This window comes from Mchenga conophoros, linkage group LG11 (assembly GCF_057382185.1).
Source record: "Mchenga conophoros isolate Kocher_MC1m ecotype Shallow Benthic linkage group LG11, M_conophoros_male_GT1.1, whole genome shotgun sequence".
NCBI lineage: Eukaryota > Metazoa > Chordata > Actinopteri > Cichliformes > Cichlidae > Mchenga > Mchenga conophoros.
This window is the reverse complement of record NC_140536.1, coordinates 35,891,444-35,913,231: the sequence shown is the minus strand read 5'-3', so window position 1 is coordinate 35,913,231 and position 21,788 is coordinate 35,891,444. Positions and strand designations below refer to the sequence as shown.

The 21,788-nt window shown below is 43.3% G+C and overlaps 2 long non-coding RNA genes across 2 annotated transcripts; one reads left to right on the top strand and one right to left on the bottom strand.

The window, feature by feature from the left end:
• Nucleotides 1-12,627: 12,627 nt before the first annotated feature.
• Nucleotides 12,628-16,810, bottom strand: LOC146564890 (uncharacterized). Its single transcript, XR_014894457.1, has 4 exons — nucleotides 16,777-16,810; nucleotides 16,522-16,659; nucleotides 14,940-14,971; nucleotides 12,628-14,854 (listed from the first exon to the last, which is right to left on the bottom strand). It is a non-coding gene; the product is annotated as an uncharacterized LOC146564890 (long non-coding RNA).
• On the top strand, nucleotides 14,822-16,206 carry LOC146564891 (uncharacterized). Its single transcript, XR_014894458.1, has 2 exons — nucleotides 14,822-15,964; nucleotides 16,052-16,206. It is a non-coding gene; the product is annotated as an uncharacterized LOC146564891 (long non-coding RNA).
• Nucleotides 16,811-21,788: the final 4,978 nt, after the last annotated feature.

Below are 21,788 nucleotides of genomic sequence, written 5' to 3'. Positions count from 1 at the left end.
TCGGAGATGGCATTTAGCTTTCGAAAGTCGATGCAGATGCGTAAAGAGCCATCCTTTTTGAAGATAATGACCACCGGGCTGCACCATTCGGAGCAGGACGGCTCGATCACTCCAAGCTCCAGCATCTTCTCCACCTCCTGTCGCAGCTTCTCCACCAAGTGTTGCGGAACCCGATAGGGCCGTTGCCGGATGGGCTGTCCCTCTTTTAGCCGGATCACGTGTTCAACCAAGGTAGTCCGACCTGGGTTAACGGAACACAGCGAAGGCGTCTCCTGCAGAATTTTCAGTAGCTCCGCAGCCTGCTGTGAGGTCAGATGAGTCAATACCGGAGACCTTGGATCCGTAGCCTGCTCAGGTTCACTCTGTCCTCCTCCGTGCACCACCCTGGCCATCAGTGCCTCCCTCGGAGCCGGACGGGGCTGCTCCACCCATTCCTTCAGGAGGTTCACATGGTAGGTTTGTTTCGGTTTCTTTTTTCCCGGATGATGGATCTCATACGTCACTGGTCCCATTCGGCGAAGCACGATATAGGGCCCTTGCCATTTCGCCAGCAGTTTACTGTTGGAAGAAGGGAGAAGTAACAGCACCTTTTGTCCGGGCTGAAACTCACGTTGCCGGGCCTGTTGGTCATACCAGATCTTCTGGCTTCGTTGAGCATCCCGCAGATTGGCTTCGGCCTCGGCCTGGTACCGCTCCAACCGCTCTCTCATCTCCAGCACAAACTGCACCACCCCTTTCTCATTTGGAGCCACGGTCGAAGACTCCCACCCCTTTCGAACGAGATCAAGCGGCCCCTGTACCTCCCACCCATAGAGTAACTCAAAGGGGGAGAACCCCGTGGACGCCTGTGGAACCTCTCTATACGCGAACAAAAGAAAGGGTAACCACTGGTCCCAATCTTTTCCCGTGTCTGACACAAACTTCTGATTAAACCTCTCCACCAACCCATCTGTCTGTGGATGGTACGGTGACGTCTTGATGGCCGAAACGCCTAACTGAGTGTGGAAGAGCTGCATTAACTTCGACGTAAAGTTAGTCCCTTGGTCGGTCAAAATCTCATCAGGTATCCCCACCCGAGAAAACAACTGTATCAGTGCGCGCAGAACATTAGGGGCTGTGATCGCTCGCAACGGAAACGCCTCTGGGAAACGGGTCGCGTAATCACACACCACCAATATGTACTGATAACCCCGACCACTTTTTACTAACGGACCCACAATGTCCATAGCTACCCTACGGAAGGGGATAGAGATGACCGGCAAGGGTTGTAGCAGAGCCCGATCCGATTTGCGCGCTGGGCAAGTTTTCTGACACACAGGGCATGCACGACAGTACTTCTGTACATCCGTATACATTGACGGCCAAAAGAAACGCGTACTAACCCGTAAATAGGTTTTTTGGCGACCCAAATGGCCTGCCCAGGGGAGGGTATGAGCTAAATGCAGAATGAGAGGTCTACAACTAGCAGGGATCACAAGCCGCTGGTGGTCCCCATCAACTGCATACAACACATTTTTCTCAACCACAAACTTCTCTTTTCCTCCCCATTTCCCTGTTCCCCCTTCAGGCACATTAGCAAACAACACTTCCAACGTCTCATCCTCCCTTTGCAACACAGAAATATTTTCAGGTACATCCCATTTCATGTTCTTATTGCCCGGTCCCTGGGACCATAGCTGCTTCTCAAAGCGGCGTTGGCGACGAGATTTTCTCGGCCCTTTCGTGCCACCCTCGCACAGACTACTGTCCAAGTCTGGTAGGGGTTGGCATCCCGCCTTCGCCTGGGCCCTAGTGACCACTGGGCCTAACACCTTCATTTGAACATTCCCCGTTTCCCTCCCTTTTGTCTCTGTGTCCCGCTCTTCTTTTTCTTGCAACAAATCCATAAGCACAGGCACATCCATCCCCAGAATAACCTCTACCGGCAAATTCTGTACCACCCCAACAGACAATAAATATGGCTGGTCATTAATAGTCACTGTTATTTCCACCTTTGGGTAGGGATGTTTGTCACCATGCACACATAACACTTCTTCTTGTCGACTATAGTCCACACAGTTCACTGGTACCAAGCTTTGCTTAATTAATGACATAAAACTACCACTCCTCGTAGAGTGGATACCTTGGGGGCCCCGGATGGCTCGGGGTTACTCTCCCGCTTCGGCAGACCCGCGGATTGCGGGGACGATCGCTGTGGCGTCCCAGCTGAGCGGACCGGGGCCGCTCCTCTCCGCGCATTGAAATACTGCGTCACCAACTTGGCTGCGGCCAGTCCGTCCGCGGGCTCATGCTCCCTCACCCAGGTCCTCACCTCCCCTGGAAGAACTCAAATTAGCTGCTCCAAAATAATCGCTTCTCCCATCTCGTCCTTCGTATGCTGCTCTGGTCGAAGCCAGCACCGGTACAGTCCTTTCAGCCGGTAGTACGTCTCGGTGGGGCTCTCCCCAGGTGGAATAATATTAGAGCGAAACCGCTGCCGATACGTCTCCGGGGAAATGTCAAATTTAACTAACAAGGCAGCTTTTAAATCCTCATAACAGTGGGCTCTTTCTTCATCCATTGCGGTATAGGCCTCCAACGCCTTCCCCGCTAGCAACGGAACTAGCCGACAGGCCCATTCATTCTCCGGCAATCTCCAGGTTCTGGCCACCCGCTCAAAGCGCAACAAATAGTTCTCAATATCTTCCCCCATCTGGTACGGTGGAATCTTTGGCCCCTCCGATCGCCTCCACTCTCCGCCCGTCTGGTCGAGGCTGCTTGTCGTTGCCAGGGACTGGCGAGCCGGTTCCTCCAGTAACGACGGCCGGTATTCTCGCTGCCGGGCCGGGGTAGGCAGCACCATCCTGGGGCTACTCGTTGTTACCGTGCTCGGTGTAGCCGTAGCGGCCGTAGTGCTAGCTCCCGCTAACACTTGCCCTGAGCTCTGCTGACTAGCTGAATCCGCCGGCAACAGCGCATTAGGAGAGGGAACGGTCCTCAGCCCCCTGAGTTCTGCCAATAACACCGTCTCTCTCCTTTGCTGTCCCGCCAGGAAGTCCCTCATCATCGCAATCAGTTCTCCATCACGTGCTGCGGTCGAGGTTGTAGGCAACTCCGGACCAATCCTGCCGGAAATCTCCTCCTCCTCTGCTGAAGAAGACGACGCCGGCACTGTGTCCCACGCCAGCTCCTCTGCTGTCTTCTCCCCCGGAAGCTCATGCTGCTGGGACCGCAGCCCTGTGCGCTTCGCTGGGAGGCGCGTTTTCCTCTTCCGACTAGCCATCCCACTCCTGACACCATATGTCACGGGGTCCCCTTCCAGACCTTTCCCGGACAAACACAGGCGTAGTCGGTAAGGTATTAGTGTGGATACTTTATTTGAAACGGCCTCCCCAGTGCATAAAAAGATGGTTGCAAAGACATAAAACTGAGATCCGCGCTACACAGCCTGTATGTTACAACACACTCCCCTTCATATCCGGCTCGCCGTCTCTTATATCCCGTAACCCCTCCCCCTTGGCGTCACCACCAATTCTTTATTCTAACTTTAATCCCCGTCTCCCTCCCCCAGAATTTCTTTTTCATTATACACTCACAAAACATATACATTGATACAGGCTCTCAACTATTTCCCGGAAGTCTACCCGACTTCATATACACATTAACGGCCCACGTAATGAGGCCATTCTCATGACGGTCCAGACACACGTGAACTCATTATTTAAACCCCACACCCCCATACCATCGGCTTGCGTCACCCTGCACGATTGGCGATCCCCCCGCACGTCTCCCCGACCGACGCCCTTAACAAGTAAGTGGGAACCAAAATCTAGCCACCCCGATGCGGCTCACAACTTGCTCCTCACCCCTTTTATTCCTCTACTCGGTCGTCAGAAAGATACACCGCCCCGGGTGCCAAATCGAACTAATGGTGGCGATCTAATGGTGGCGGTGCCATACTCAGCGGACTAAGCCTTGAGACGGGTCACTCCGTCACAATAGTGATGATGGACCCATTAAACCCATGGATTTTTTTTTAAAATATGAAAAAAATGTAACTTTTTCCTTCCGTCATACTTCAGAAATATAATATATTAATATTTTGAACATTTTAAAACATTTAAGTTTGCTCGTTGTATTTATAAGATCCTACATTGACGTGCTCCACAATCATTGGTCAGTCATGTTAAAATCCATTATCAGTGGAAAACAAACCTGATCCTCTACTAGAGGCGATTGTGCAATACCTTTTAGACATAACACTCAGCAAACAGTTATTATTAGTTAAAGTCAGTGAGATTTGGAGTGATACATGACACATGACGGAATAAGACACGCAGACTTAGCATGACGAACCGACGAGGAACACGTACACTGTGAATACATACAGAGGGAAAAGGGGACAGGAGATAAGACATGGACATAACTAAGCACAAGCAGAACATGATGGCTGGGGGGGAAACACACGTGACAGAAGGAATGGGTCACAAGGGAAAAAAATGTAAACGAGACGGGAGAAAAGGACATTACTGAAATACATGAAGGGCCAGGGCTGGGACAGCCAACCAGTCACAGACAAAGAGCCACATCATACACCTGGGCACACATGAACATCACCCATCCCTTCCTCTGTCCTGCGTTCAGTTTAGGGTATCGAACTCAGGACCCTAGCCTCATCAGGCCGGGGTCTTTGTGTGGAGTCTGGATGTTCTCTCGAGCTTCCTCCCACAGTCTAGGGACATGCAGTTAGTGGGGGTCTTCTCGCCCCGTTCACATTCACACAGAGATGAATTGAGGATCACCTTGTGGTTAGTGCCTTCTATTCGATGTACAGACTGAATAATAACACCTTCTAATTAGTTCTGTCTCCTATTGGTGCTCTTCTACGAGTGATCAGTGCTTGATGGCTTACTAAGCTTAACTTTTTTCCACAACATTGATAACAAACACACACAGAACAACAACAACATATGTTATCTAAAAAAAACTTGATTGGACCAAAGTTTTGATGTTCATCCTACATGTTTATTGAGATTGTCTAATGTCTGCGACGGTATCTTCTCCCACGTCTGCGGACACCCGAGGCCTTGTGGGGTCTCTTGTGTCTGCGAACGGGGCGAGAAGACCTCGCATGTCTGCGTCTATACCTGCGTCGTGGCATTGTCCAAAACGGCGGTACCTGCTCCACGTCACGGGTTCTATTTATGGACTCACCTGGCAACTTTAGTGATGTCACTGCTGATGTTGTCACTGTTGGTGTGACCTCATGACTCATTCATGCCATCTGAACTGTGGTGTAATTATGAGGTCACAGGGGGACGTGAATTTATTCACAAAGTTGATAGAGAGTTTGGGTCATAACTCAAAGACGCAATGATGCAGTCAAATCATTTGGAATTAAATATCTCTGTCAGTGCGCCCCAGGGTGGCTGTGGCTACAATGTAGCTGCCATCACCAGTGTGTGAATGGGTGGATGACTGGATGTGTAAAGTGCTTTGGGGTCCTTAGGGACTAGTAAAGCGCTATGCAAATACAGGCCATTTACCATCTGTAAATTACAAGATTTAGAGGGTTCTGACATCACAGTCATCTTTCTGACATTGACATCCAGTCTCTCTGTTGTGATGTCAAATATCAATGCCAGATTCGTCTCTCTGTTGTGATGTCAGATATCAATGCCAGATTCATCTCTCTGTTGTGATGTCAGATATCAATGCCAGATTCGTCTCTCTGTTGTGATGTCAGATATCAATGCCAGATTCGTCTCTCTGTTGTGATGTCAGATATCAATGCCAGATTCGTGTCTCTGTTGTGATGTCAAATATTAATGCCAGATTCGTCTCTCTGTTGTGATGTCAAATATTAATGCCAGATTCGTCTCTCTGTTGTGATGTCAAATATCAATGCCAAATTCGTCTCTCTGTTGTGATGTCAGATATTAATGCCAGATTCGTCTCTCTGCTGTGATGTCAGATATCAATGCCATATTCGTCTCTCTGTTGTGATGTCAGATATCAATGCCAGATTCGTCTCTCTGTTGTGATGTCAGATATCAATGCCAAATTCGTCTCTCTGTTGTGATGTCAAATATTAATGCCAGATTCGTCTCTCTGTTGTGATGTCAGATATCAATGCCAGATTCGTCTCTCTGTTGTGATGTCAGATATTAATGCCAGATTCGTCTCTCTGCTGTGATGTCAGATATCAATGCCATATTCGTCTCTCTGTTGTGATGTCAGATATCAATGCCAGATTCGTCTCTCTGTTGTGATGTCAGATATTAATGCCAGATTCGTGTCTCTGTTGTGATGTCAGATATTAATGCCAGATTCGTCTCTCTGTTGTGATGTCAGATATCAATGCCAGATTCGTCTCTCTGTTGTGATGTCAGATATTAATGCCAGATTCGTGTCTCTGTTGTGATGTCAGATATTAATGCCAGATTCGTCTCTCTGTTGTGATGTCAGATATCAATGCCAGATTCGTGTCTCTGTTGTGATGTCAGATATTAATGCCAGATTCGTCTCTCTGTTGTGATGTCAGATATCAATGCCAGATTCGTCTCTCTGTTGTGATGTCAGATATCAATGCCAGATTCGTGTCTCTGTTGTGATGTCAAATATCAATGCCAAATTCGTCTCTCTGTTGTGATGTCAGATATTAATGCCAGATTCGTCTCTCTGTTGTGATGTCAGATATCAATGCCAGATTCGTCTCTCTGTTGTGATGTCAAATATCAATGCCAAATTCGTCTCTCTGTTGTGATGTCAAATATTAATGCCAGATTCGTGTCTCTGTTGTGATGTCAGATATCAATGCCAGATTCGTCTCTCTGTTGTGATGTCAGATATCAATGCCAAATTCGTCTCTCTGTTGTGATGTCAAATATTAATGCCAGATTCGTCTCTCTGTTGTGATGTCAGATATTAATGCCAGATTCGTGTCTCTGTTGTGATGTCAAATATTAATGCCAGATTCGTCTCTCTGTTGTGATGTCAGATATTAATGCCAAATTCGTCTCTCTGTTGTGATGTCAAATATTAATGCCAGATTTGTCTCTCTGTTGTGATGTCAAATATTAATGCCAGATTCGTCTCTCTGTTGTGATGTCAGATATCAATGCCAGATTCGTCTCTCTGTTGTGATGTCAGATATCAATGCCAGATTCGTCTCTCTGTTGTGATGTCAGATATCAATGCCAGATTCGTCTCTCTGTTGTGATGTCAAATATTAATGCCAGATTCGTCTCTCTGTTGTGATGTCAGATATCAATGCCAGATTCGTCTCTCTGTTGTGATGTCAGATATTAATGCCAAATTCGTCTCTCTGTTGTGATGTCAAATATCAATGCCAAATTCGTCTCTCTGTTGTGATGTCAGATATTAATGCCAAATTCGTCTCTCTGTTGTGATGTCAAATATCAATGCCAAATTCGTCTCTCTGTTGTGATGTCAGATATCAATGCCAGATTCGCCTCTCTGTTGTGATGTCAGATATTAATGCCAGAGTCGTCTCTCTGTTGTGATGTCAGATATCAATGCCAGATTCGTCTCTCTGTTGAACAGTATCCGGGTTTACACCAGCCCACCAGATTTCTTATTTGTGTTGCCCTGTAGTAATCCTGTAGGCAAGGGATGCCTAATCCTCCTTTATCTTTGGGAAGCTGAAGTGTTTTGAACTTAAATCTTGGCTTTTTACCCGCCCATATAAATCTTGAGAGGGTCCTATCCCACTCTACAAAGTATCTATCAGGGTTTTCTATAGAAACAGACTGGAATAAATACAATATCTTTGGGAGCATATTCATTTTTATGATGTCCACTCTAGAAGAAATGCTTAGATAGACCATCTGCTAATATTTAGCATGATATCTTTTTTAAGTAGGGGGTAGTTGATTTCTTCCAAGCTAGTTATATCCATTGATAAGTTTATGCCCAGATATTTGATAGTTCTTTTGTCCCAGCTTAGTTTGTATTTGTTGAGCAGATTCTGGGGAGGGCTATAAAAGCTACTAAGAACTTGTGTTTTTTGTATATTCAATTTATATCCCGAGTATAGCCCATACTCCTTTAACACTGACATGAGCTCCATAAGTGATTCGGTAGGTTTTGATAAGTAAACCAAAATGTCATCTGCAAACAAGGCCAATTTCTGCTCACTTCCAGTGATATTAATCCCTTTTATGTTACCATTCTGCCTAATCCTTTCAGCCAATGGCTCTATAAAAATAGCAAATAAGAGTGGACTCAGTGGGCATCCTTGTCTTGTGGACCTTTCAAGCTTGAAAGCATCTGAAAGTTCACCGTTAATCTTTACTTTTTCAGTTGGGCTATTATACAAGGCCCTCAATATAGTGATGATGGACCCATTAAACCCATGGATTTTTTTTTAAAATATGAAAAAAATGTAACTTTTTCCTTCCGTCATACTTCAGAAATATAATACATTAATTTTTTGAACATTTTAAAACATTTAAGTTTGCTCGTTGTATTTATAAGATCCTACATTGACGTGCTCCACAATCATTGGTCAGTCATGTTAAAATCCATTATCAGTGGAAAACAAACCTGATCCTCTACTAGAGGCGATTGTGCAATACCTTTTAGACATAACACTCAGCAAACAGTTATTATTAGTTAAAGTCAGTGAGATTTGGAGTGATACATGACACATGACGGAATAAGACACGCAGACTTAGCATGACGAACCGACGAGGAACACGTACACTGTGAATACATACAGAGGGAAAAGGGGACAGGAGATAAGACATGGACATAACTAAGCACAAACAGAACATGATGGCTGGGGGGGAAAACACACGTGACCAATAATAGTAGACCTGTGCTACATTTGTCCAGCTAGGCAACACATATTTCTGCATAAGAGATACATGAGACACCCTTTAAATAAGCAAATTTCATGTTTAAAACATGGAAATGCAGCCAAAATGGACCATACAATGGCCTCAGTGAACACATCAGCACATAAGTAGAGATAAGGAAACTCAATCACATTAGATATTAATATTACTATGAGTAAATTATATATATTATATATTCTGTTATATGGTTTAAAGAATACAATGTGATAATCACACAGGAGAACGCTGTTTCCAGTTATACAAATTAATTTTATTTCACTATTAAAGAAACCAATTATGTAAATAAAAGCTCACCACAAGAACATCTCCCAACCCAGTCTTACAAAGTTGCAGTTACAATAAAAAATGGGTAGGGAACATGAACTGTTGGTGAGCTAAAAAACAATCCTGGTGCTGATGCTTGTCATTGAACGTTTTGGACAGAGCTCTTGATTGAAATGCCTACCGTTGTGTGTAGGCATTTCGGTCCAGATGTTATGGAGTTCAGTTCAGCTAAGATTTCTAAAGCACCGGATCGCAAAAATAGCCGCTTCTCGGCTGTTTATATTGTAAGGTAAAGACCATACAATATAAGAGAGAAAACCCCCCAACAATCAGATGATCCCCTGTGAGCAAACCCTTGATGACAGTGTCTGTGAAGGTTATCAGTCATCAAGGCCATAGTAGTCTAAGGAGCTTGGAAAGAAAAGCGCCTGGACTTCTTTAAGTCAAAGAAGTCCAGGCGCTTTTCTCCAAGCTCCTTAGACTTGGTGACGGTGGGAAAGAAAAACTCCCTTTTAACAGGAAGAAACTTTCGGCAGAACCAGGCTCAGTGAGGGGCGGCCATCTGCCTCGACCGGTTGGGGGGGGGCACAGCTGTTATAACCCCTGACGCAGCATAGCTTCTAATTCTGAAAGATACGTAGATACCTTAAACCTGCACTCTATGCAGGACACCAAGCGATGACACGACTTGCAGTACTATAGGAGTCTATGCAGAAACAGTTTTCTCTCTTGAATCTCTGTAATTTTTTTGCTACTGAGTGTCTGGGTGCAGTCACTCATTTTGGGCCAATTAAATCAAATGAACTTCCATTGTCTAAGTTATAGCCCTATTGAACCTGCGTTAACCAGGTTTAATAGGGAGGGCCAAAGTCGTAGTTGTGCTAAATTTCCTCGAATTCTCCTCGGAGATTTTCGAGTAGCTTCCTTTGTTCTTGAAAGTTCTTTTCCATTTGTCTCATCGCTTCCCGTCCATTCCACATCTTTTTGGTAAGGTCACTAACCGTATTTTCTAAGGCCTTATTTTGTTGTTTGAGTATGTCAACTTGGACATCGTAGTTGTTTATCAGATTGTTATGTTCTTCCTGTGAAACTTTGGGAGTCTGAGCTTGGGTTTGCAACGCCATGTCTTCTGTTTTCAAGGCTTCCTGTGAATCATACAGATTTTTCTTGACCTCTTCAAGCTCTCTTTTCATTTCCTCAAATTCATGGCACAACAACTCCTTTTCTCTGTTGGTCACTTCAAAATCATGTTGGGAGTCTTTCTCAGTGGCTTTGGAGATCCGTGATTCTCCTTTCACACCCTCATCGTGTGGTTTCAGTTCTTTTTGAGAATCACCACTCCTTTTGGAAAGCTCCTGGAGGTCCTGTTCAAGAAGTTCGTTATGCCGCCTCAATATGTCAATTTCATGTGCAAAGCATTGGCGTTCCAGGGTCTGTCTGAGCTGTTCACTGTCCGTTGTTTTGTTTTCCTCATTCATGATCCTTTTTCTTTCTTCACTCTCTTGTAACTCTTTAAAGGCTGTGTTTGCCTGATGGAGCTCAGTTTTAACAGCCTGTATTTCCTGTTGCATGTCATCTTTTTCCTTTTCAAAGTCCCTTTTCAGCTCACACATGCGTTTTACCGTCACATCATTTTCCTCTCTTAAAGACTGGTTGTCCTTTTCCATGTCTCCCACTTTTATAACTAAGCCTGTCTTGCTGCTTTGCAACTCTCTGATTTCTGCCTCCATTTCCTGCATCACCTCTTTCTGTTGCTGGATCTCTTTGGTTTTGGAGCTGTTTAAATCCTTTAGAATTTGGTTCCAATATTCCAGCTCTTGAATTTTGAAGTGAATTGTTTCATTCTCTAGTTGCAGGTCTCTTTTCCTCTTGTTTTTAGAGAACCCACTTCGTTTGAAGAGAACTTCAATGTTTTTTTGGAGAATCTTGTTCTCATTTATGAGCTCTCTTTTTTGCTCCTTAAGGTCGGCGTTCTCGACTTTAAGGTCACGTATGGTAGAGTTTTGTTGTTTGAGAGTTTTATTCTCATTTTTCAGCTCTTTGATTTGCTGTTTAAGTTTTTCGTTCTCGGCTCTCATGTTGCATACAACAGGATTTGACAGACTCATATTTCAAATTGAAGTTGATGCTAAATCTCTGTACCAACTAAAAGATTTTTTAAAAATACCGTCAACTGTGTCAGAAACGCAAGTTTCCAGTAGTTTCCTGCCTAGTGAATTCTTCCACTCTCTTTGAAAGACTGACAAGAGTGAGAACCTCTCCCCTATTTATAGGTTTTCGTGTGCTGATGTCATAAAGAAGACCAGAGATCAAAGGGATTCTGGTGAAACGTCACTGTGTCTGGTCTGGGCAGTTCTGAATTGAATAATAACAAAATGACGGGGGGCGTGTCTGGTAGCCATGTGAAGACGTGTTGTACAGGGCTCCTCAATGGACTAACTTGTTTCATAATTCCATTGCTCCAAAACTAACGAACTTTTAACAACAGTACGATAACACGCCCGTGTGCTGCTCTGAGGCACTTTTTACATCTTCAAGGCTACGGTGTACGAAATATGAGCAAAACTAGATCGGGGAAAGAGCAGGCCGCAAAAGCCTCGGACCTGTCACGGTTGTTAAAGAGTGGACTCAGGCGCGGAGCTCAGAAATAATGACAGTGCATTTATTTACAGTGCAGCAAGGTGACAACAGTTCAAATGTGCAACAATGGTGATAGTGCGTCCCTCCTTCCGTGTAAGCCCGTGCGTGGTAGTGAGTGCCCGTCTCTCCTCCAAGTGCTTCCTTAGTGTCCGTAAATCCTCCGTCAATCCCTGGGTGAACACACACACACACACACACACACACACACACACACACACACACACGACAGCAGAATGAGTACGAAGATCAGACAGCACTTCAATAACGTTAGCGTCTCAAAAACACTACCAGGCTTAGTGCAATACTCCAGCGCTGTCTGTCGCTCAGCCACACCATTAAGTAGCCCTGCTACTAGTTGATTGGCAGCAGCTGGTGGATTGACTGCAGGTGCGGCAGCTCCGGGCGACAGCACTTCCGGGTCGGAGGTAGCCTGTTGCTAGGTTACCTCCTAGCACATCACAGCGGAGCCGGAGGGGAAGACAGGGCGATAGGAGAGACATTTTCACACTGTGGTATCGCAAGATATAAGTGGTTATATAAATATATGAGTATACATAATAGTTATTATTCATAGATACCTACATCCTAAGTTCCTGTTATTCTTCTGAAAGAAACAGAATGAATGTGTTGTTACAATGGTAATGCCAGGAGAGGCAGTATTAGTTCTGTGTTACATTAATGTGTAAGGAAGTGGAAGAAGTGTGTGTCCTGTAGGAGGCAGTAGAAAATGGATGCTCATGTTCTGTACATGCCCTGAAAGTAAGGTTCAGTAAACCAGTGCAACGATACTCCGGTGTAAGGCTCAGTTATTGTATTTTTATTTTTTGAAGATGCAACACACACGCACACAGATATACACACACTGGCAGGTCGACCGGTCAGGGCGCCGTCAGATCCTGACAGGACCATGCTGAGGACAGACCGGAGGCACCACCCCATGACATGAGTGAGATTATGAGAGCTATTGCTAGCTCTGAAAAGACGATATTGGACCGTATCGATTCAAGCACGAAAGATTTATTATTCCAGAGGTTGGGACATATTTTTTCTGCACCTGCATTTTGGTACCTGAATGGCAAGCTCGCAAAGTCATCTGCTCTTCGTTTTATAAGCTGGAATGTTAAAGGTATAAATAATCCGGTTAAACGCACAAGGGCTTTTACTCATTTAAAATCATTGAGATCCGATGTTGTATATCTGCAGGAAACACACCTCCGATCAAGTGAACAAATTCAACTAATTAAACTGTTTCTCTGCTTGTCTGCATTGCCACAAATTGTTCTATTTGGTGATGTATCATAGAACTGTACTATATAGTGTATGTAAGTTTCTGTGTTTGCTAGTAACTACCATCAACCTAAGGTCTCAGCTAATTTATCTTTGCAGAGATGTTCATTTGATTGTAACAGCAGTAGGAAAGAGCAGTAACAAGAGTAGGACAGCTAAGCTAATTATGGCTAAACATTTGGAATTTAGTGAAAGCAAAAATTGACCTTGCAAAGATGGATAGGTTTATTTAGAAAGTCAGCTATTTACATTTAGTGTTCGTCCCAAGTAGGAGATTTTGAATTGAGTCTAAATTGACCGCAAATTTACTTACATCAAAACTTACAAATTTACATCAAAACTTCTGAAGATGCAGGTCTCTGTGCAGCGGCTGAAGTCTGTGGTGTAGAGGGTGAAGAGGAAGGGGGAGAGGATGGTCCCTTATGGTGCTCCTGTGTTGCTGATTACCTTGTCAGACACACAATGTGGAAGACGCACATATTGTGGTCTTCCTGTCAGGTAATCAACAATCCAGGACACTAGAGAAGCATCCCCCTGCATCGCTGTTAGCTTATCACCAAGCACTGGAAAAGTAAAAAAAACATGAACCTCACAGTGCTCGCCGGCTGGTCCGGGTGGATGTAGACACGATTGAGCAGATAGATGATGGCGTCCTGTGAGACGGGGCTGGTAAGCAAATTGAATGGGATCCTGATGTGGTCTGACAATGGGTGAGATCTGGTCCAGGATGAGCCTTTCCAGGGTCTTCATGATGTGGGAGGTCAGTGTCACAGGCCTGTAATCCTGGGGGCCACTGGGACGTGGCGTCTTTGGTACAGGGACGAGGCTTGATGTCTTCCACAGCACTGGGACCCTCTTCAGACTCAGCATGAACAGTTTATGGAAGACTCCACAAAGCTGGGGGGCACAGGCCTTGAGGGGACTCACTCCATCTGGTCCAGCAGACTTGCCTGAGTGGAGTTTCTTCATTTGCATCTGAACCTGGTAAGCATTTAACACTACTACACTGACATACATAATTTTCAATTTAATGAAGTTAAAAATTTGTTGTCTTATTGTCAGTTGTTATTGACAGCAAGATTATTAGAAATATATGAAAAAATGTACATTAAATGGGAAGTTCAGGAGCTGAATCAATGACAGTTTTTTTTTTTTCAAATGAAAGTGACAAAGGTGCAGATTCATACATAGATGCTGTCATATTAACAGATGTTAATGTGTGAAAAGGGCTTTAACCCTCCCATTATGATGTGGGTCGAGTTGACCTGATTTAAAAATGTAAAAGGAAAAATTGTTAAAAGTACTTTTTAATACAAAATTGCTGTTTGGCTTAAAAAATGTAACCAGCTTGTAAAATGAAACTGGTTTACCTGGCAGCCAGAGTGGAGGCTAAAGGCGACTGAAACTACTTCTTTCTTTGCAACTGTGAGACATATTATACACACACACACACACACACACACGACAGTAATGCTTGGCCCAGTGAAATTGAATGCTGATTGAAAGTACACCTTAATTATCAACTAAAAGCAAAAGAGAAAAAAAACATAAGTAATATTTTTTAAAGACATTACTGAGAAACTTTCCAGGATTCGCCAACTGATGCATCAGTGGGTCTGAATTTCCAGTGCAGTCTCTCATCAAGTATGTTAAAATTGATGATAAAATTCAACAAAACTACAGGGAAACACTCTGGAAGATTCTGCTGCTGCTCATTTTTCTCCAATTCCAACCAGAAGTGCCACCAAAAAGCAAAGGTTTCCCAGAAGGTACACAGCGATCAGGCAACTGTCACCTTTGACCTGACAAAAAAAGTAAAATTATATTAGAAATACTCCATCTTGTGGCAATCAGTGATTGCTTGCTTTTATATTTCTTTCAGCTTACCAATGCTGATTCCATTTGATCAGCAGTATCATCTGAAACCCAGAGCAAAGAACAGTGAAATATTGCAGGGCACATTAACTGAAGTGAACTAAAGCAGTCAGCTATGTTTTTAATCATTTTATTTATACAGGTTGAGTTATGATATTAGTTTTAAGCTTTAACAGAAGAAGAACAATTTGAAATCAATTTAAATAAAATTGAGTCGAGTTGAGTAGTTGTGGTGATTGAAAAAAAACAAAAAAACAACAACTTTCAGAACGATAACAATGTGCTGGAAGCTCTATGTAAACATTTAGCATGTCAAGTTGCCATTGGTCATGGAAAGTGTGTGCGGCACGGGGGGGTAAAACATTTTTTAAAAATCACCAAACATTAACCAGTTTTTGTAGACACAAAGAGGTTGTGATCATATTTTTTTTTAATAATTTGTGTGACTGAGCCACACATTGAGCCACAGCATTGTCAAACTACACGTGTCCAAAATTGGATAGTCTCAGTTGAGACATTTCAATGCAAGTTCTCTCTGATAACATTAGGTTGGTGGTGCATGAGCTGAGCCTTCGTGTATAGTATTCCCAGAGTATTTTCATGCATTTAATAAATCGAAAGATAAAGATTCCTTTGTCGCTGTACTTCAGCACAGTTAAAGTGTAACAGCTTTTGTTCCAGCAGACTACCATTGAGACATTCTTACGCGTTTTCACTCATCAATTCATAAATACCAATATTGTCAGGGTCCTGGGACTGGGCGACCCAGGATCCCTGAGCAGTCATGTATTATATTATTATTATTATTATTGCTGTGTATTTTGGTGTTGCTCCCCCTTCCCTGTGCTTGTGTATATGTGTGTGTGGGTGGCTGAGCACTTGTTTATAGGCGGCGTCAGGCCTGGAGGGTGTGGCCCTGCAAGGGGACTGGCCACACCCGAAGCCACACACCTGCTGCTGATCAGGCCTCGTCGGGGGAGCTACTTAAGAGAGTCTTGGAGCTCCCACCGACGCGGGATCATTGCTTGGGACTCCACGTTAGTTACCCAGTTTAGGTTTTGGTCGTGTAGTGTATGCCTGCCATTGTTCAGTGTCCTGACTGCTGCTGCTATTGTTTCCCGCAGGAGGAGCGTGGAAGGCTTAAGGAGCAGCGAGCACCGGGAGTGCAGACACGGGAGCAGAGAGCACTTGGAGGACACGACACGGGAGTCTGGGGAGAAACACGGGGATTTATTGTTGTTTGATATCACCCTCTGTAAATAAACACTGTCTATACGTAGAGCACCGCGCCTGGGTCCTCCTTCCCCACTCCTTCCACGGTGTGCCATGCCGTACCGTGACAAATATTTGATGCTGCTGTGTTATACACAGAAAATCTTGTGATACAGTGCTGTTTATTTTACCCATCCAACCACATTCTGAGGTGTACAGGGGTTATACTCTTCGCTCAGTCAGCTAAATGCTGCTGAACTGATCAGGTGGCTCTTCACCGTGCAAATGGACTGTTGGGTCTAGATTGGTTTTTGTCATTAAAGTGTATATGGGTAGTGATGATTTTTTCCTTCATCACTGAAATGCAAAAAAAAAGGCTTACCTCTGTGTTTAACTACCCAATCATGGACCTCCAAAATGATGATGAAGAGAACTTCCCAGGCAAAGAAGCCACCCATCACTTTCAATAGCCACCCATCATCACTGTCAATCCTGTCCAGGCCTGTAAATATGGCTGCCACTGTGTGACACAAAGAAGCAGGCATTTTAAGACGAGCAGCATGGGTGACAGTGTGTCTGCTATTGAAAATGTTAGCATATATGCAAGATGGTAGAATGAAGTAAAACACAAGCTTACCAGCTATAGATTTTATTACCACCGCATTTAAAAATGTGTCCAGTTGAACAGATACCTCCTATCAAAGAAAAGAGAAGAACTATAAAATCATCAGCTTCTGAAGTTCTTGTCTAAGATTTCTCCTGCATCCAATTTATGAAAACAAGTATCATTACTGAACATACAATTTTACTAAATCTATATTTCACTTAAAAAATATTTCATTTACTGAGTCTGGCCTCCAAAGCTACAACCAGGCTATATTTATTAAAAGCACCATTATTACTAAGAGGAAGGAATAACTTTCACGAGTCATGTGCAAATTAGTTTCCTACTTGGTGTTTCAGTGTGAAAGTGTGCTCTGATAAAGCACATGCAGGCTACACTTTGCAAAAGTTTGAAATTTTAAAAACTTTTATGGCTGAAGTATGAATACAACTCTTAGGGTTATCAAATAACTTTATAACCTCACTTTGCCGCGTGAGCAGTGCATTTAGTCATTAAGCATGTACTGCCCCATTCCTTTGGTTTATCGTGTTTTCAAAATTTGTTAAATAATTGTAGAGAAAAAAAAAGTGAGGCCATTTTTAATTTTTTTTTAAATAATATTTGAACAGAGTATTCTTAAATGTGTATAGGCATGATATAGTATATTAATTAAACACACACAGATGGATACATACAGGTGATGTTGTGGTCCGCAGCGCAGCAAGGCCCCGATAGGCTGGATGAGTGAGAGGATCATAACCAGGCACCCCAACACTGGATGTGCTCCCTGGATACCAAACACATTAACAGTGCTAATCATGGGGCATAAATATCAGTCTGAGAGCTGAAACACACAACTAAAGAGTGCTTAATGAATATCAAGAGAAAAGAAAAAAAAAACACTTTGAAGGGGTATATTAATCTTGCCTGTGGATGCAACTTGCAGACTGGAGGAGATAAGACATGGACATAACTAAGCACAAGCAGAACATGATGGCTGGGGGGGAAACACACGTGACAGAAGGAATGGGTCACAAGGGAAAAACATGGAAACGAGACGGGAGAAAAGGACATTACTGAAATACATGAAGGGCCAGGGCTGGGACAGCCAACCAGTCACAGACAAAGAGCCACATCGTACACCTGGGCACACATGAACATCACCCATCCCTTCCTCTGTCCTGCGTTCAGTTTAGGGTATCGAACTCAGGACCCTAGCCTCATCAGGCCGGGGTCTTTGTGTGGAGTCTGGATGTTCTCTCGAGCTTCCTCCCACAGTCTAGGGACATGCAGTTAGTGGGGGTCTTCTCGCCCCGTTCACATTCACACAGAGATGAATTGAAGATCACCTTGTGGTTAGTGCCTTCTATTCGATGTACAGACTGAATAATAACACCTTCTAATTAGTTCTGTCTCCTATTGGTGCTCTTCTACGAGTGATCAGTGCTTGATGGCTTACTAAGCTTAACTTTTTTCCACAACATTGATAACAAACACACACAAAACAACAACAACATATGTTATCTAAAAAAAACTTGATTGGACCAAAGTTTTGATGTTCATCCTACATGTTTATTGAGATTGTCTAATGTCTGCGACGGTATCTTCTCCCACGTCTGCGGACACCCGAGGCCTTGTGGGGTCTCTTGTGTCTGCGAACGGGGCGAGAAGACCTCGCATGTCTGCGTCTATACCTGCGTCGTGGCATTGTCCAAAACGGCGGTACCTGCTCCACGTCACGGGTTCTATTTATGGACTCACCTGGCAACTTTAGTGATGTCACTGCTGATGTTGTCACTGTTGGTGTGACCTCATGACTCATTCATGCCATCTGAACTGTGGTGTAATTATCAGGTCACAGGGGGACGTGAATTTATTCACAAAGTTGATAGAGAGTTTGGGTCATAACTCAAAGACGCAATGATGCAGTCAAATCATTTGGAATTAAATATCTCTGTCAGTGCGCCCCAGGGTGGCTGTGGCTACAATGTAGCTGCCATCACCAGTGTGTGAATGGGTGGATGACTGGATGTGTAAAGTGCTTTGGGGTCCTTAGGGACTAGTAAAGCGCTATGCAAATACAGGCCATTTACCATCTGTAAATTACAAGATTTAGAGGGTTCTGACATCACAGTCATCTTTCTGACATTGACATCCAGTCTCTCTGTTGTGATATCAAATATCAATGCCAGATTCGTCTCTCTGTTGTGATGTCTCTCTGTTGTGATGTCAGATATCAATGCCAGATTCGTCTCTCTGTTGTGATGTCAGATATCAATGCCAGATTCGTCTCTCTGTTGTGATGTCAGATATCAATGCCAGATTCGTCTCTCTGTTGTGATGTCAGATATCAATGCCAGATTCGTCTCTCTGTTGTGATGTCAAATATCAATGCCAGATTCGTCTCTCTGTTGTGATGTCAGATATCAATGCCAGATTCGTCTCTCTGTTGTGATGTCAGATATCAATGCCAGATTCGTCTCTCTGTTGTGATGTCAGATATTAATGCCAGATTCGTCTCTCTGTTGTGATGTCAGATATTAATGCCAGATTCGTCTCTCTGTTGTGATGTCAGATATCAATGCCAGATTCGTCTCTCTGTTGTGATGTCAAATATTAATGCCAGATTCGTCTCTCTGTTGTGATGTCAGATATCAATGCCAGATTCGTCTCTCTGTTGTGATGTCAGATATCAATGCCAGATTCGTCTCTCTGTTGTGATGTCAGATATTAATGCCAGATTCGTCTCTCTGTTGTGATGTCAAATATCAATGCCAGATTCGTCTCTCTGTTGTGATGTCAGATATCAATGCCAGATTCGTCTCTCTGTTGTGATGTCAGATATCAATGCCAGATTCGTCTCTCTGTTGTGATGTCAGATATTAATGCCAGATTCGTCTCTCTGTTGTGATGTCAAATGTCAATGCCAGATTCGTCTCTCTGTTGTGATGTCAGATATCAATGCCAGATTCGTCTCTCTGTTGTGATGTCAGATATTAATGCCAGATTCGTCTCTCTGTTGTGATGTCAAATATTAATGCCAGATTCGTCTCTCTGTTGTGATGTCAGATATCAATGCCAGATTCGTCTCTCTGTTGTGATGTCAAATATTAATGCCAGATTCGTCTCTCTGTTGTGATGTCAGATATCAATGCCAGATTCGTCTCTCTGTTGTGATGTCAGATATTAATGCCAGATTCGTCTCTCTGTTGTGATGTCAAATATTAATGCCAGATTCGTCTCTCTGTTGTGATGTCAGATATCAATGCCAGATTCGTCTCTCTGTTGTGATGTCAGATATTAATGCCAGATTCGTCTCTCTGTTGTGATGTCAAATATTAATGCCAGATTCGTCTCTCTGTTGTGATGTCAGATATCAATGCCAGATTCGTCTCTCTGTTGTGATGTCAAATATTAATGCCAGATTCGTCTCTCTGTTGTGATGTCAGATATCAATGCCAGATTCGTCTCTCTGTTGTGATGTCAGATATTAATGCCAGATTTGTCTCTCTGTTGTGATGTCAAATATTAATGCCAGATTCGTCTCTCTGTTGTGATGTCAGATATTAATGCCAGATTCGTCTCTCTGTTGTGATGTCAGATATTAATGCCAGATTCGTCTCTCTGTTGTGATGTCAGATATCAATGCCAGATTCGTCTCTCTGTTGAACAGTATCCGGGTTTACACCAGCCCACCAGATTTCTTATTTGTGTTGCCCTGTAGTAATCCTGTAGGCAAGGGATGCCTAATCCTCCTTTATCTTTGGGAAGCTGAAGTGTTTTGAACTTAACTCTTGGCTTTTTACCCGCCCATATAAATCTTGAGAGGGTCCTATCCCACTCTACAAAGTATCTATCAGGGTTTTCTATAGAAACAGACTGGAATAAGTTTAATATCTTTGGGAGCATATTCATTTTTATGATGTCCACTCTAGAAGAAATGCTTAGATAGACCATCTGCTAATATTTAGCATGATATCTTTTTTAAGTAGGGGGTAGTTGATTTCTTCCAAGCTAGTTATATCCATTGATAAGTTTATGCCCAGATATTTGATAGTTCTTTTGTCCCAGCTTAGTTTGTATTTGTTGAGCAGATTCTGGGGAGGGCTATAAAAGCTACTAAGAACTTGTGTTTTTTGTATATTCAATTTATATCCCGAGTATAGCCCATACTCCTTTAACACTGACATGAGCTCCATAAGTGATTCGGTAGGTTTTGATAAGTAAACCAAAATGTCATCTGCAAACAAGGCCAATTTCTGCTCACTTCCAGTGATATTAATCCCTTTTATGTTACCATTCTGCCTAATCCTTTCAGCCAATGGCTCTATAAAAATAGCAAATAAGAGTGGACTCAGTGGGCATCCTTGTCTTGTGGACCTTTCAAGTTTGAAAGCATCTGAAAGTTCACCGTTAATCTTTACTTTTGCAGTTGGGCTATTATACAAGGCCCTCAATATAGTGATGATGGACCCATTAAACCCATGGATTTTTTTTTAAAATATGAAAAAAATGTAACTTTTTCCTTCCGTCATACTTCAGAAATATAATACATTAATTTTTTGAACATTTTAAAACATTTAAGTTTGCTCGTTGTATTTATAAGATCCTACATTGACGTGCTCCACAATCATTGGTCAGTCATGTTAAAATCCATTATCAGTGGAAAACAAACCTGATCCTCTACTAGAGGCGATTGTGCAATACCTTTTAGACATAACACTCAGCAAACAGTTATTATTAGTTAAAGTCAGTGAGATTTGGAGTGATACAATAAGACACGCAGACTTAGCATGACGAACCGACGAGGAACACGTACACTGTGAATACATACAGAGGGAAAAGGGGACAGGAGATAAGACATGGACATAACTAAGCACAAACAGAACATGATGGCTGGGGGGGAAAACACACGTGACCAATAATAGTAGACCTGTGCTACATTTGTCCAGCTAGGCAACACATATTTCTGCATAAGAGATACATGAGACACCCTTTAAATAAGCAAATTTCATGTTTAAAACATGGAAATGCAGCCAAAATGG